At 39.9% G+C, this 15409-nt stretch overlaps 1 protein-coding gene across 2 annotated transcripts in view; it reads right to left on the minus strand.

The window, feature by feature from the left end:
* FAM169B (Protein) overlaps window positions 1–15409 on the minus strand; it is a 209829-nt gene that overhangs the window by 132800 nt on the left and 61620 nt on the right. For both annotated transcript variants that reach the window (XR_014885823.1, XR_014885824.1), the window contains exon 10: window positions 808–929. The gene's annotated coding sequence lies outside the window, so the exon portion shown is untranslated. The remainder of the gene's footprint in view (window positions 1–807; window positions 930–15409) is intronic.

The raw sequence follows: 15409 nt of genomic DNA on the forward strand, positions 1-15409 counted from the left end.
CAAATTTTTTGAACAGTGGTAACACATCTGCTTCAAGATATGCTCAGGAAAACATTGAATTATGTGTTAGCCTTCACCTTAGGTTTACCTGACTTTTAGCAACTGGAAAACTTGCCCTTCTCACTTGATACACACTTGTTGCTACAAACACCTTCCCTTTTTGCCAACACAAAAGCAAACTAACATTTTGCTAAGACACTTGTCAGCCTTTTGGATGATGCCCCCTCAGTGAAGGGAATCACAGAATCACAGAATGGCCCAGGTTGGAAGGGACCTCTAGGATCATGAATCTCCAATCCCCCCAACCTGCCACAGGCAGGGCCACAATCTATCACTGAAGGTTATTTTTTCTACTACTACAATTGTACTACCAGGCTACTTAATTAAATGGGCATTCAAAGCTAACGTGTCCCTTCAGGGTATAGCTAAATTGCAGTGGGAAGGTATGACTGCAACATATTCAGGCATACCCTGCAGAGTTTTCATCTCATGAGAATCAGTAGCAACAATGCTACGACTGAGCTGGTTTCATTGCAGGCTGTTCCACTGCACACATACTCACACAACTGTTTCACTTCTTTATTTTTACAATAACAACCAGATTAAAATTAGCTACCGTAGAATCAAGGCCAGCACTGAACTCGTTAAATGTTTGAGAAGATAAGGAGTCCCTTCCCTTCCCAATTACCCAGTGATCTTTTACCTAACTTAATTTCTTTATAACTGCCCTGCTGCTTGCCCCTAAAGCCAATAGTGTTTCCATGTGCTCATTTGCAGCAAAGGTACACTATTAATTCACTGTCATACCTTGCGGTGCTTTCATGTCAGTTGGTTTCATGGGTGGTCACCTCTCCAAGGCAGAGCCCAAGGGTTTATTCAATACCTTGCAAATTGATTCTTCCTCATGAGAGGATACTGGCGGGATGCCACTGGAACAGAAATAACCATGTTTCCGGAGGTGAGATTGTTTTCCTTTACTCAATAAGCTGCATCTTTACAATATTCTGCTATTGGAAATCCAAGTATTTAATGAAATTAACATTTCAACAGAATTCTGACAAGGCAGAATGTTTTGCTGATAGATGAACAGTATCTTGACACACTTAAAAAGATTAATATTTGTGAATTTTGACATAATTACTGATTTCCTCAACAGATTTAAAGTCGAAGTTTATCTTCATGTTAATCCAATTTCATGCCTAGAACAGAGCAAGCATAACAGAATGTCTTTCGTAACCTTCTGATATCATTAATTATTGCTACATTGGGAGTTACAGCATGGAACAAACAGGTTTTTAAAAGGAAATCATTTGTCTCTCAGCAGGGAGACTCAACAGTTTTATTTCCTTCAACACCAAGCTGCATTCAAGTAATCTTGTTTCATGGTGATCTTCCCTGGACAACCTCTAAGTCAATGGTGAAATCCCATCTATTTTGTCCCTGGATTGGTCAAATGTGCTGCCCATAAGGGGAGGTGTCTATTTCCTCTCCTAATTATGTAGGAAGGGTTTTCTATATGTTAAGGCCATGCTTTCCCCAAGCTGTGGGCATTTGGTCAGGTTTCCTGGTGATTTTCCACAAAAGGAAATCCCCTAACTCATTAAAAAAAAAAATAGATTAATTGACCGGTTCAGTAACAAGCTGCCCCAGGACCCAATAAACTTTACAAAGGGTACATTCCAATTACGACTGGGCTCAGCATGAACCTGATAAGTAAGCCAGCATAATCTTTCTTCAGCATAAAGGATTTTTTTTTTCCTATTTTTTTTTTCTTTCCCTCCCCTCCCCTCCCCCCCTTAATTTAACTCCTTCTCAGCACTTGTGGACTTGTGAGTAACTTCATACTTCTTCTTTTCTTGTGAATGTGAATCCTACCAAATAATTCCCAGCAATGTGATCTATTAAGTTCAGTAAAAACAACCAACAGTCTACAGACACTTTCTTTGCACCACTGCAGCCTTGAAACGAACAGCTACAGCCTTCGTCCACACTTTGCCTGCTGTCATTAAGTGAATCCAGATCTCAGACCAGGAGTGAGAAGAAGGAAAGTGATCTCACAGTATACACATCTGGTGGAGCAATTGGAGCTGCTTGCTTGCAAAGTACAGCTGTAAGCCTGCTTTCACTATGTCAGAGGGTTGGGAAGGATGCAGGGTTTTTCAGTAACAAGCATGATTTTAACAACAGGAGAAGGAAATATGAGGCAGACATCAAGCTAGAGAGACAAAAACAAAAGGTATTAGCTACAAAACATTTGTTTTATATTCTCACATGTTAGACTTCCACAGCAGTAGAAAATCCAGACACTTTAGAATGAGAACCAGAGGCTGATGTATTCCTGAACCTTTTGTATCCGACCTGTACTATGGCACAGTCTAGAGAAGAGACTAGTATTTAGTAATATGTAAATGTCAGGTGTGAGAGGGCTGGTTAGCCACAAAGAAGAGTTTCCAGCTCTAGGTTTTTGCAGTGGTTCCCTACCTGAGGCTAAAAGCTGCTTGTGGATACATAGGACAATGCTCTTCAGCTCTATCCCCTCTGCCTACAAGGAATATTGCAGAAGTTCAGGCTCCAAACATAGGGTTATCCTCAGATAGAGGCCATGTGAGCACGTTGGAAGTGCCTGAAGATGGCTCAAGCATTCATTAGGCATCTCCTCCAGAGACAGAAGCAGAGGTCCCATGAACTGCATCTGCTCTGCAGAACCCCCAGGCTGAGCTTCTGCTACACAGCCTGGCTTGGGTGCTGAACCCCAGTTCTTTCACTGGATTGAACACTACTGATTCAAGTCTGTATTCAAAGAGGCTTATTTAGAAAACAAACACTGGTTAGCTGGCTAATCTCCGTAGAGCACATTTACACACCTGCCTGGTAGTTACTGCTACTTTTAAGACACAAGAATGCACAGACATTTGTACAGAAGACACAAACTGTTTGGACTTATATCTGCTTCTGCTCAGATTTAGAATATCATTTTCATACATTTATTATGCCTAGCCTGTGCTGTATTTCTTACAGGAACAAGAATAGCTATAATTATTGTTGTCAATCAAAGTTTCTCTGAAGTCCTTAGCTTTACTGTTTCAATAACTCATTTTTACCGGTGGCAAATGTCTTCAACAAACACTAGAGCCTAATTTGCAGTTTGGTTCCCTTGTCACTTTCTGAGTCATCTTGGTGGAATGCTGTGAGGCAAGAGATTCACTTTAGGACTTTTTTTTCATCTTCCCTTTCCTTACATCAGAGGGCTGTTAAGAAGTTTGTTTTCAATAGCTCAGACATATCCACGGTGTACCACAGGTACCGAAGGTGCAATGAAATACAAAGTTTATTCTATTTCAGTACAAGGAGAATTCCTGATATACTGTTCCAAAGTCAGCCCTAGCACCTGCAGGTGCAGTTATTATTGGTTTCACTGGAATTACAGTTGCTTAGAACTGGTGCTGGATTTAGCTGCTTAGAAGCAAACTCCTCCATGTTACATAGGGCTCAACAGTGACTGCATACCCTTTGGTGTAAATCAGAAGTAATTCCTCCAGCGATGTGCAAGCCTCAAGGTAAACATCACCCTCCCAAAATAGCTAAAGTGCAAAAAATAAATGTGATACAATGCTGATGGATTTATAGCTAACTGACAGTTTCCTCCTCAGATTCTTAATCAGGTGTCATTGAGAGGTGCTAATATAATTAGAGATGAGATATGGATTAATAGGAAGAAAATATCATAACCTCACTCTCATAATAGAACAGTCCATACACTACACTTACCTGCAAACTGCACCATTCTTCTGGTAGCATGACATTTGCTAAAGAAAAAGCCTGTTGATAATTCTCTATAGTCCTATATAGCACTCTGCCATGGCTGCTCTTCAAAAGGCCATATTTATCCCCTGGGAAATATAGCTGTATTAATATGACATTTTGTCACAAATTAATCTTAAACGGGGTAATATTTTTGACACCGAGTTGAAACTGGAACTAAAAGGCAGCTCAGGTGGTTAAAGTGGCAATATGCTGTAGCAGACTTATGTTCCCTGAGATAATACTGTTATGGTGTAAGTACCATTGTACTGGGATGTACCAACACAGAGAAGTGTGCAAGTCTTCCTTCATTTTAACAATAGACATACAGCATTGCCCATGATCCCAAATATCAGAGCCTATGACGACAGGTGCAGTATAGAATAACAAACCTTGTGTTCAGAAAAGCAGCCAAGACAAGTAATTAGCACCTCATCTACCTTTGTGATGAGATGTACTGTAGAAAAGTAGAGAGACGGTTCAACAAAGATTAAAAAAAAAAAACAAAAAAAACTAATTTCTCATTAAAGTGATTGAAAGTGGCCTGGTCTGGTTTTTTAATTGATGTCCCATGGCACAAGTCAGTCATGACGAAGGGGATTCTCTGTGATGTACTCTCTTTCCTGCTGTGGAAGTTCCCAGGCTTCGTAGAGTTCATCAATGCCAGGCTAATTAACACAATGCAATACTGCCACTTACACCCATTTCCCAATTCATTTGCACATAGCTTCCACTTTTACAGAAATCAGGGTAAATTCATCATACAGATTTCCACAGGACTTGACCCCATTATACCAAGGAATGCTTTAACCTTTTCTATTCCTTTCCTCCAAACTATGTGATGCTGATGGTCACCAAAGATGACTGGTGATTTAGTATACCGAAATATCACCTTATGGGTCCTTCAGTGCACATCTCATCTGTTATTCACCCATTGCATGTCAGCTGGTTTTAATGGCATCATTTTTATTAAGATTAATATCTCCTCCATAGCTGCTTAATTCCTTCCTGAACCTGAATGCTGCAGCTAGCGGCCATCCAAATATATTTGTGTTATGAAATAATTAAATATCTACACTTCTGATTAATAACTATCTCTGATATGTGATGTGAAGCCCACTGACCACTAGTGATCCTTAAAGATCCTATGGCATTTTTTTTGCAAGAGCAGAGGGTATTATAAACTCCTGGATCTTGGCTTTATTCCAGTTGGGATAATTAAATTTTACCGCACTAAAATTCCCCCTGCAGTTTCAGTTGGAGAACTCCTGTTCTTCACTTCCTGTTTTAACAACCAGACTGAAGTGTTGCTTGAGCTGAATTGCCAACACGTTCCATCCCTGAGCTGGGGAAGGGGACTCAGCCCATGGGTACACATTCTGCCAAATGCTCTGGGACTCATTAGGAAGGAGGTGTAGAACATGTGACCTAGAAAACCATAAAAACATAGCTCCAGCCTCAGCGTTACTGCAGGTTGATCGCTATGCTCGTGTGTTGCTGGATTTTTATTTTTGGCAGAGGCAATCAACATGAAATGTCTGAGTATCTATCAATGCTGCCCTCAAACTCCCTAGGATGGACAAAGAGGTTTTGCTGGTGAGCATTTTATCAACTGCTCAAGCAAGTGTAAGAATCAATCCAGCTGAGATTTAAACTTCAGGGCTTTCTATGCCCGAGTAATCACTTGGTTACACTGAGCTTTCGCAAGTTTTAGATAACAAATTGATTTTCTAGGAATACGCAGTAAATATAAGTACCCCTAATTTCTTTATTGGGGAACACCAGAAAATATTGATCTGAGGGCAGTGTTTCTTACTTTAACAGGGAATTCTGTTTATTGGTTCTGCTGAGCTGCTTCCTCTTTCTATATGCTAAGAATATAATGTCTGTAGGGAGGCAATGAGGGGTTGCAGGGCACCATTTTCATGTCGTAGGAAGAGAGTAGGAAGCAAGTCTGTAACTTTGTCAAGGGGGGAAGTCCATGTATTTGAAGGTTGATTTGTCTAATTTTCTTATGAAAAGCATTTCTGGGCAATCTAAGTCTGGAACTCAGAAATTGCAGTGACTAGACAGACCAATCCACTGAACTATTAAAGAAGCCTTGAAAATACTATTTCTCTGTTCATTTGAGAGCAAACAGACAAAATTCTTTCCTCTGAATTCCTCCAGCTTAGCATAAGTAAGAAAGATGATACACTGTAGATTCTGTTGCTCCAGGCAACTGATGAAGAACATCTTTGATGTGCTTTGATTAATGCAGACTTCTTTGATTCAGTGATATTTGGTTCCAGTTCTACTTAAAAAATAAAAAATCCTTACTACCACAGGGAAAAATGTTAAGGACACTTGCTTGGAAAACGCTTGGGCTTATGTTAAGAGTTCTAATTCAAGATCGGAAAGTTTTGTCACCTCTACTGTTCTCTCTCCTTTTAACTGGTCTCCTTAACTGCAAACACAACATGAGGTATATTATCATCACGTAGCACTTCACATCTTTTAGAATAATAGAAAAACAGGAATGAAAGGGACTTGTAGAGATTATCTATTCTCTCCCAAACCACCTGCACTGTTTCTATCAGACATCTCCCTGCCAGATCTCATACTGCCCTGGAATGATCTGGGTATTTGGGGATTTGACCATCTCAGCCACCTGCAGCTTCAGACAGAAAGATGTTGTCAGGAAACGTAAGGTCTCCTGAGAAACATAAATTCCATAGTTTACTACAGAATTGTCTGTATAGAAATGAGTACAAACCACTACATTAACATTTGCTTAAAAATGAGAATGAAAAAAATTAAAAATGAGTCTTATCCAGATAATATGGAAGAGATTTAGTGGAAGTCAGAACAGTCGGAATCTAGCAGGATCCCCTGGCTATTTCACAACTTTGGGAATTTATCATTAATTTCAAGTCTGGCAGTTTTTGATTAATCAGGCCCGGTCGCAATACCAAGCTGTTTTAATCTGATGTCCAGCTAACAGAAAAAGCCAGAAACAGTAGCACAGAAAGGACCATCTATCATGATTCATCAACAGGGCAGGATCCGCAGACTCTCAGTCCAAGAGAACTCCCACTTGTTTCTAAGCAAACTATTCAAAGGCTGCATTTTTTCCTGAATGGATCAGTACAGCTCATAGACTTAGGGCTATTTTGGAATGAGTCAATGGCATTTTTAAACCACTCTGAGTTAATATCAGTCTACACTGCAATATGTATATCGATAGTTGTTTAAGTGAATTTTTTTTTATTATTATTTTTTAAGAAATGTGAATTCCCTAACACCCTACTTTGGTAGCTTAAAGATTGTAGGAGGTCAAAAAAAATAGGTCATTGAAAATAACATTGCAACAAGAAATTAATTGCAAAGAACGTTTAATATGACAGGGGACTACATAAAATCCTATTATATTTCTCCACTATCCTACTCAGTAGTCTGTACTACTGCTATACTCAAAGGCCAGGGCAGTCTCCCAGGGTAAATTGCTACATTAGTTTGACATTTCTGGCTCCAATTAACCTTATATTTGAGCTATTTTCTGAGGGTTTTTTTTTTTTAAATCTGTGATAAGGTTATGTTTTTCTATTAGAGTTTCAATTGCTTAATGGCCTGTTCCTGATGCCAATCCCTCTTTATACACACTCTAGGTAAGAAAAATAGGCCGTACCTTGACAATACATTACCTGCAGCAGCAGGACCAGCTTAGGGTATTCCAAACTCTTCCTGCTTGTCCCTGAGCTCACAGGACAACACAGTCCTCCACTTTGCACCTATCTGGCTAAGTGCTACACTGCATTACAGGAACTAGTGAGGCTTCAGAAGCTTGCCAAAACCCCAATCTTACTAAGTTTGTGAAAGAACAAAAAGAACAGGGAAGGAAAACAAAACAATCCTGTTATTGACATTAAGGGCATTGCATCAAATCACACCTTGCATTCTGCAGTTAGCCCAGCTGTAAATGCTAAGGAGATCATGATGGCAAGTACTGAGGGGGTGCTTAGCCAGACAAAAGTCAATGAAGATACCAAAGCTAAATCACAGCTGTTGTGGATCTGGACTGATTACATTTCGTGAATAGCAGTACAGAGATTTGGAAACAAAACACAGCGCAAACCCACGGCTGTGGGCTGTGTGGTGCCAAGTCCTGCTCTTTTTTCTCGGGCTTTAAGGTGCAATTGCACTACATCCTGATACAGTGCCATGCTACTAGAAGGGAGGGAGACTGCCACATTCAATCTATTCCTAGGTATGCCTTTCATTTGCATGCTTGGAGATCATGCAAGAACAGCACAAGCAGGATCACTTAGGGCTTCCATGTGCAAATTAACCTTGATTAAGAAAAAAACAAGATTTATATCCTTCTGATCTATATATCAGATAAAAATAACAAGGAAACGAGCAATGCAAATGATTTTCCAAACAAGAAAAGAGCACCTTGCTTATACCTTGAGGTATGAGCATGAGATATAAGTCTTGGTTTGTAACTAGCTGGCAAACAGTTTGCTCCAAGTTTGAAATATTCAAAACACCAAATTCAAGCTACATGACCTATTCTTTAGCAGAACAGTCAATTCTAATGCTTTAACTGCAATTCAGACAAAACAATATTATGTTTACGAACGCAAATTCATTAGCCACAAACAATTGTGAAAAAAAAAAAGCTCTTTGAAACTTTCCCAATGTCAAGTCTGTTTACTAGAAGGATTCCAGAAGAGAATTACTTGGAAAATGCAACATCTTAAATGTTATTTTTGTTTTCATATTAATATATTTGAATCTGAAAGAATAACAGCTAGATTTTGCAGATCCACTCAGCTCCAGTATTAGGTGAGTGGTATTAATACTGCACAAAGCTTCACAGAGACAACTACAGAAGTGTGAGAGCTGAGATATGGTTGGCAAGGAAACCACAATTTACAATAGCTTGGATTTTCATATGCAGAACCTACCACACTGTAATGTTAATTATGTACAGCAAGGCAACGCTTCGCTTCTGAAGTCAAGTCACTCCACTGACAATCACATGAACCAAACTAAGCAAATACTGTGTACTTCCATCACGATGCAGAATTTATCTGATAGAGCCAATGGAAGTAAATGGCAAAATCTGCTTTTTATTCAGTGGACAAACATCGGCACCGTGGGATTTATTTTACTTATTTTAATCCATTCTTAATACCACTTATGATCCAAAACTAAACGCTATAGTGTAATCTGTATTATGTAATGCAGTCCTCTATTAAAAACAAACAATGGCTCTAATTTTGGAAACACAGAGAGAAAATAATCATTTTCAAAGGACTGATATTTTAGCTGGGTAATTTAAAAGGCAGTGCTATGGTCTTTGACAACATGGGAGCTCTTGAAATCACTTAACAAAAATAAGGACACTTGTTCAGGGGCCTAAAGAAAGTTATATGAAATGTTAGTATCCATCAAAACATCTTGACACAAAAGTGATACTCCTGAACTACGAAAAACATTCACCTCAAACCTGAGAGCTTGCTCAGGATCTTATTAAAATAAGGCACATCAGAGATAATGAACTCCGAAAAAACCCACTACTGAGACCTGACACACAAGTGTGACTAAGAGCCCAGCAGAGATGTCCAGACTCAGAGCAGACATGGGGCTAATTTCAGCTCAAGGTGGTGACAGCAATTGGCTGCTGCTCTCTCCCTTCTTCTCAGCACCTCAAAGAACTCAAATCCCCAAATGTGAAAGATCCTATTTGAAGAAACCCTCCTAGAACAGTCCTAATGCATTCTGAACCTAGCAGTGAGATACAGATCCTCATAGTGGAGCTAAGGTCAGGGCAGACCCAGCCCTGCTCAGCAGAGCCGGCCCTTATGCAATCGGCCAATTCCCATTGTAAACACTGGGCGAGCAGCACTTCATCCATCTGGAGGTTACCAGCATATCATTTATTTATTGTCTTGTCTAAAAATTACCTTTAGAAATATAAATGCTAATTTCACCATAAAAAAAGATTGCAGAGATTCAGGCTGGGGGATGTTTTCCACATTCATTAATGCAAAATCAACTGTTCTGTTTTTCAGGAGCTAAGGATCAAGGACTGTCTTTTACATAATTAAAACTCTGAAATGTTAATATTATCTTCCCAGCACAAGATTTGGAATTCAGGAAACACCTCTCTGAGTATTAATTGTGCAGAATAATATGGCTGTCCATCTGTATGATCTGTTCATCCTTTGATGTTTAAATTGATCCTAGTATTCTGGAGACAGCTTCTGCAGAACTGATTTCCTTGTCTTTATTTTAGCTAGGTTCATTCAAAGGGCAAAATATCTAAGCATTCAGCTTTTGACCCTACTAGCAAATATTTAATGTATGAATTAAACTGGACAGGGCTTTGCCAGAAGCTCTCTTCATGTTTTATTTCTGAAGCTATTTTTACCAACATTTAATCACTTAAATGTAAGGAGATAAAGACATCTCTGACAAACTGTGTTTATTGAGCTAAATGCAATCAAGGAAAGCCCTTTTATTTTTTTATAATGGGTTCAGCGCGCTTTGCATCTCTGGCTTTATTCTGAACACAATGTTACAGTCCAAGAGGATGATACAGTAGTTAATATTACCACTAAATAAATGCACAAGTGGATGGACACAGAAGGCAAATTGACAAAGAGATGGATAGATGAACTGAAAACTGCCTTTAATAGGCTCCCATGAAAAAAACAGTGGTGTACAATGCACAATCTCCAGTTACTCTCTTGCCCTTTCCATGTCTATTTACAAGGGACTGTTCTGTAAAAACCATCAGCAAACAAACAACAGCCAAGCACCTGAATAAAGGTCAAGCCAGCATCAACAAAGCACAAATTAAAAGGCACCCCCCCAATTTTCACTCCCTCTCCCCAGCCCCACCAACAAGTAAGCGATAGAGACCAGTAGCCTTAAATATTCTGGATATTAACGGTGATCTTTGAGATGAGTAGCAGGAAGAGGAAAGCAGCAAGGAGGAGAAGGTTTTAAGAACAAATAGCCCAAAGCTGGAAAGAGTAGCAGCAGAACGTGAGAATGACAGAACCAGGGCAGTGACAGGTGGAAAGGGCAGTAGGAGAGAACATGATCAAGTCATTAGCAGGTGGAAGTGGCAGTTAAGGGTCAAAATCAATCTGTCAAGGGACAGCAGGGAGGTATTACCATTGCCACCAGCTCCTGACTGACCAATGCAGAAGGAGGTCCACAGGCTGCTGGGAAGAAATTGCTGCCAAACATTTGTCCCAGCTCTATTCTAACTGCAACATACTTCAGAACAGCTCAAAATTGTACTGCATGTTCAAAATTGCTGTTTCTGCTACACTTGCTCCTTTCTGGGGGGAAAAGAGGACTTCCACTTTGTTACCAGTATGCAAAAGCTGAACACATCCAACAGAGAGACAGGCATTGCCCAAACTAATTCCAGTACAGAAACTATTTCAATGCAAGTGTTCAAACACAATGGCCTGTTCACATCATTAACGTCTTGGATCCTTAATTTTTTTCTTTAAACTTCTTTTTATGAGCACTTGTCATAGAAAGTGGAGCAAGCAACACAATACAAAGATCCTTAGACTCGTGGGAGATTTTTCCCCCCAGTGAGACGAGGGGAATTTGTACACTTTTCTGATTTCAACAACACAACTGAGTCTCTGTCCTTCTAAAAAATCCATCCTTTGATGTTCAGTTCCACTCTCAAGTACTGGAGAAAGCACTGTAGAACACATTTCTTGTCTTTATTTTAGTGAGGTTCATTCAGAGGTCAAATATCCAAGTATTCAGCTTCTGACCCTAGTTAATCTGACTAGCAGGAAAACTGTCTGTAGTGAAGTGACAGAATGGCAAGTGCTGAGACAAACTTCCCTACCACATGTCCTACAGGACAGACTGTTGTCAAATTTCCATTTACCATCAGGGAAAGCATAGTTGTAGCAAGTGAAGCCCTCCACCATGGTCCAGTCACCCCTTGCTGCCCCTGCAGAGGTCAATAATAGTGGTGATTTTTGTCATGGGATAGCGATCCGTAATTTAAGTGGGGGCATTCATCATTCAGAAGTCACAGTCGAACAAGCTGCTCAGTGATGACCCTAGGGCACTCTCAGTCACAAAACCAGACTCAAATAGTGAGCTGGGGATATAAATGCTCATGTTTAGAGACAAGTGTTTACATTCTCTCTCTCACTACTTCTGTTGTGTAATAGATGGGTTGAGACCTCATATGATGCCCTTCAAGAGTCTATAAAAACCTACATGAGCTTCATCAACCCAAAGAAAAAAAGGACTCTATTAATTAGTCAACACTGATGATCTGTTCAGTCATCATAAACAGACCAAAAAAAAAAAAAAAAAATGCATCTCAGGAAAGACTCTTCAAGAAAGCTAGGATTTTTAATGGAGGAGCACTGTAAGTCAGTAAAACACTCAGAATATTTCATGGCCAGCACAGCATACATTGGACATCTTATAATAGATCATCAGGCATCTTTATGACTGTCTAGTTACCATGCCCATCTAATTACCTACTGGAAAAATTCTATCCATCATCTACTGTCTACCTCCAGCACAAACAGTGTTACTGTCCGCTCCAGTTTCTCAGTCAGAGCAGACTGCCAGGAACAGTAGCAATAATGACATTCCCTTCTGTCCTCACAGGAACTGAACACAGAAATATAGCTGCTGGGATTCTTCTGCATGCTTTTGCCAGGTCCGTTGCCAGGCTCTAGCTGGAAGACAGACTGGAACCAGAGATGGCTTCATAAAGAAAAAGTAAAAAATGAAAAAGACCCACAACAACCAGATGTGCCCAATAATTGAGAAAGAAGACCCTTCCTCTCATGCTCTGTAAGAAACTTTCAGCGTTTTGTGACAACCAGCTTTAGTAAAAATATATAACTCTTAGGATTTTGTTCCTGCTCTGATTCTTAGCCTTCCACTCATCTATGCTTTGGTATCCATAGCCTAAAGAGAGATGACATTACTTTCCCATGCCTTGGTGGTTTTGTGAGGTTTAACCCTTATTAACATTTGCAAAGCAGATTGGGACCATTGAATGTTAGGCTGAAGAGAATTTTCAAAGCTTTCTTACTTGAGAAAAAAAATGGGAAAAAAATATCCCACCTAGGGGTAGAAGCCTCTGTTCCCCATCTTGATGTGGCAGCATTCAAATGTTTGCAACCAGTTTAACCCTGCTCTGTAAGGCTGTTCTCTGGCTCAGCTGGCTCTGAACAATCATGCTCTGCAATCACCTCTTTTCATACCCATTACAAAAGGTGAGCAATACTTATTGGTTCAAGCAGGGCCAAGGGCTGACATTAAGCAAATTTCAAGGGTTATTTGAAGTTAATTGAGTTTAATCATGTAATGATTTTATAATTAGTCATAGTTCCCACTCTAGCACTGAAAAAGTCACACTTAAGAATTATTTAAAAGAAAATTAAAACCGATTTAGAACAAGCAAAAGGAAGCCACATCCATGATTGGTGGGACTGGGTGAGGTGAGCACAGAGTGCTGGCTAAATGCACTAACTGCTTCAGTGCACTCAACCTCTGTCTTTAAGTGCAGCGAGCTGAAGTCCCAGCTGGGGATTTGCACTAAAGCTAAGGACAGCAGTAAGTTTCCAAATGTTAGTTATGCTGACTTAGTGGTATTTCTCACTGGCAATGAGTTGGGTGGATCCTGCCCCAAGGGAAAAGAAACTTCGGAATTTTTCCACCTCAATGAAGCCAGGTCCACCTAGCTGGTTCAAAGGCAGGCAAAGGCCAGGAGATCCGAACTTGTCAGTGGAAAATTATAACCCTCAATTATACATGGGAAGGTAAATCCTGCAAAGATAGTTATTCTCAAAATTCAAGCTGGTGAATTTGAAATGCTATTTAAAAAAAAAAAACAACAAATCATTTGAAATTGGCATGTACAACGATAAATGAGTTGTAAACAATATTAACATCAGTGAGTTCAGTGAAGCGCTGGCAACAAAGCACCACCTATTATATCCTCAATTCTGTAACGCATTCAGGACAAATGGAACACAACACCTCAAAAAGGAATGCTGGATATGTGCTTAGGGATAAGGGGCTTACAGAACATACAACCATCTACCTGCTTAGTAATTAGCACCTGTGCTCCTCGCTTTCTCTTAATCCAGGACACTCATTACAGCAACATTATGTGGTCTCAAGGAGCCACGTGATATTAAAATACAGCATATAATTATGTGGATCTGCTGTGGGTTAAAGCATGTGCAAGTTTCTCTTGAGAGTGGAGGCAACATGCAAACCAGCTCTGAATCTATGTATAATATGAAAATCCAGCCTCTGACACAAAGCTATTATACTCCTAGGAAGAGAAAACATGGTGCTTCCAGGGAATAAAATCCTTGGGTACGGCTCCCACCAAAGTTGAAATAAATAATAAATAAATGGCAGTACTGGACCACCTACAGTTGAGATTTTTGGGGTTAAGGAATGTGTGGGCCCATGTCTGTCCTCCAACCTGGCCCTTTCCCCTGGTACCATTTTCCACCAACCAAAAAGACACTCAGACTCAATTTATCTGTGCATTGAACAGCCTCATGAGGATGCTAATTGGATCAGTGTCTGTTCGATGGCACATGAAGCAATGTAAGGTTTCACACAGGTTCATACTCTTTGATATGGCATGAAGACATGCACCGTGTGTCACAAGCATGGTAGCACTGCCATGTTCAGGGCAGGCCCCACGATGTACATGATTTATCTGGATTTAAGAAGTTAAACAATTATAAGCACTTCAGTAAAGACACTTATCAGCCTGAATAGAGACATAATTATTGATAAAATCATACTTTTTCTCATCACCCACTGATAATTCTTTTATAATTGTCTTACTTATTTTCAACAAATTATAGAACTGATCTGTTCCCAACTACTTGGTGATAATGAACCACAGGAAGCAGGACTAGCTGGGACAATTTTTTTCTTTTGAATATTTAAATTGTGTGGAAAATTCAGCCAAGGAAAAATAATCAGACAAACAAAAATTCAGAGCAGAAGTGGAGTACAGTATTCTCCAACTCTAATATCTTCATAACTAAGTTGAGTTTTCATTTAAAAAAAAAAAAAAGATTTTAAAGTGATACCATCCTCTCCTTAATTGCAAATACATATTGCAAGTATTCCAATTTGAAATGACTGGTTCTGCTTTTACTGAGCAAGAAATTATTTCTGTGACAACACTAGGAGACGAGATATTCAGAGCAGCCCAGTAAATAGTAGGCCTTCATCCTTTTCCACAAAGAAATGCCTTGGAGGCAATGCTCTGCAGGACCTGAGCAGTTACAAAGCCTGACAATGCTAGTGCCTGCCCAGTACAGCACGACACATCACACTGCTGAGTGCTGCCTGATGCAAAACCTTTGGTCCTTTCTGAGAGCAAATCAAGAATGAGAGGAACAAGAGGTCTGTGAGACAGATCTGTATTCAGCAGGGGCCATGCAATGGGACACACAGTGCGCCCCATGGATAACCATATCAGAGGCACTCGGCTGGTGGCTAATTCTTTCAGAGGATGTCCACCTCCCAGGACAGTTCAACAGCTAATGCTTTAACTCCAAAAGGAGTGGTT

Source organism: Meleagris gallopavo, chromosome 12 (assembly GCF_905368555.1).
Source record: "Meleagris gallopavo chromosome 12, MGAL_WU_HG_1.1, whole genome shotgun sequence".
NCBI lineage: Eukaryota > Metazoa > Chordata > Aves > Galliformes > Phasianidae > Meleagris > Meleagris gallopavo.